Source organism: Myotis brandtii, unplaced genomic scaffold (assembly GCF_000412655.1).
Source record: "Myotis brandtii unplaced genomic scaffold, ASM41265v1 scaffold215, whole genome shotgun sequence".
NCBI classification, from domain to species: Eukaryota; Metazoa; Chordata; class Mammalia; order Chiroptera; family Vespertilionidae; genus Myotis; species Myotis brandtii.
In genome coordinates, this window is record NW_005358043.1 from 3,739,803 (window position 1) to 3,742,156 (window position 2,354).

The 2,354-nt window shown below is 36.3% G+C and overlaps 1 pseudogene; it reads right to left on the bottom strand.

The window, feature by feature from the left end:
• Positions 1-591: 591 nt before the first annotated feature.
• On the bottom strand, positions 592-1,875 carry LOC102258612 (annotated as a pseudogene).
• Between the last annotated feature and the right edge of the window lie 479 nt (positions 1,876-2,354).

Here is a 2,354-nt window from a genome sequence, read left to right on the forward strand (position 1 = left end):
AAAAGCTGGGTTTGGATATAGACAAGTATGCTGTTTGCTCTAAATCTTTGAGTACCTTGGCTTTTAATATTTTATTCTTATATTCAAGCAGAAAGTGCATGACTTCATTTCACACAATAAACTGATCTAAGAGTGGAAAATTTGTAGGGATGAAGGAAATTCCAAGTTTTTGTGTGTGTAAATAGCTTTATATAATAAATATGCAGCCATTAAAACATTATATAGGGACAGTACAATTTAAAGCTTCAACTTCTGATTACAGATTACCAAATCTAATCCTTCTCATTATTATCATTAATGGCATAATTTATTTGCTTTGAGGTAAATATGATCTCATTATACTATACACTATATTAAGAATGACATACCAATATCAATCAAGAAGGTGAAACAAACATGTAATAAAGTCCAATGAAATAAATTCAGCTCTGTGAAACTATGTTTTATGTTTGCTGACACATTTTTGTTTATGACCAATATCATCTTTAGTTCAGCATGTGTGTAATACTAACTGGAATTTAATTCACAAGTGTTATTTTTATTGGGTTTTCAAATTTGGAATGCTTTTGATCCAAAAGAGATACCTATGCCTTAAAACACACATGCAAGCATTCCTTCCTTCTGCTTTATAGTATTAATACAGTCTCTCATTTCCTCGTACTGTGTTTTAATTGGAAGCACTTCATAGCCAAGGTCTGTATTGCCCATTATTGTGTGTGTTTCTTGAATGTGAAGGTGGTGCAAAACTGGTTCTGAGGGGTAAAGTATACATCAGAGCAAAGTCTGGCAGCAAAGTTAGCAATACTTTTTGAAAAATAAGCACCCAACATGTTCTGCGCTGGGTTAGTACTCTTAGCTGGGTGGCTGTGATAAGTCTTTTTCTTTGGAATTGATAGAACAAACTTCTGAATGATTGAACTGGTGATGTAATGAAGAACTCCATGCAGCACCAGAGGGAAGATGAAGGAGAGAAGAGGAAGTAGTCATTTGCTATGAGGCACTCCCATGCCTATCACTCTTCCAATCCCTTCTTTAACACATTCCAAAATTCCAGCATTATCTTGAATCATCTCACTCTGTACTGTTTCAATTAGACTTGCTGAATAAAAAGGCATTGCCACCATATGTTAGCCTAACCTTATTGCCAGGTCCTGGCAAATAGTGATTTTCAAGGTGAATGGAACATCACTAAGCAGTAATGTGTGGGAATACTCCACAGAGGAAGCCAGCAAGCTGGAGGCATTTCACTTCACAATGATTTCAGTAGAAAGTGTTTTACTATTTGTTTAGGATTTCATTTACTAGTATGTGAAGCCTCCCTTGGTAAAGGTGTGAATTCACTGATTATTCCCTCTGCTCCAAGTGTGACTCCCTGGACAAAAAGTGTACTTCCCATTCCTATTTTAAAAAATCTTTATTATTCAGATTATTACAGATGTCCTTCCTTCCCCCCCCCCATTACCTCCCTTCACCCGGTTCCTGCCCTGCACCCCATTGTTTGTGTCCATAGGTAATACATATATCCATACAAGATCTTTGTTTAATTTCTTCCCACCCCCACCCTCCTTACCTCTGAGAATCATCAGTCTGCTCCATGTCGATGCCTCTGATTCTATTTTATTCATCAGTTTATTCTATTCATTGGATTTCTTATTCATTTATTTTTAGATTCAATTGTTGATAGCTATGTTTTTGTTGTCATTTTGTAGTTCATGTTTTTTATCTTTCTCTTTTTCTTCTTCCTCTTCTTAAAGAATGCCCTTTAACATTTCATGCAATACTGTTTTGGTGGTGAAGAACTCCTTTAGCTTTTAGATGTCCTTCCTTCCCCCCCCCCATTACCTCCCTTCACCCGGTTCCTGCCCTGCACCCCATTGTTTGTGTCCATAGGTAATACATATATCCATACAAGATCTTTGTTTAATTTCTTCCCACCCCCACCCTCCTTACCTCTGAGAATCATCAGTCTGCTCCATGTCGATGCCTCTGATTCTATTTTATTCATCAGTTTATTCTATTCATTGGATTTCTTATTCATTTATTTTTAGATTCAATTGTTGATAGCTATGTTTTTGTTGTCATTTTGTAGTTCATGTTTTTTATCTTTCTCTTTTTCTTCTTCCTCTTCTTAAAGAATGCCCTTTAACATTTCATGCAATACTGTTTTGGTGGTGAAGAACTCCTTTAGCTTTTTTTTGTCTGCAAAGCTTTTTATCTGACCTTCAATTCTAAATGGGTAGAGTAATCTTGGTTGTAGGTCCTTGCTATTCATCACTTTGAATATTTCTTGCCACTCCCTTCTGGCCTGCATAGTTTCTGTTGAGAAATCAGCTGACAGTCATATGGGCATTCCC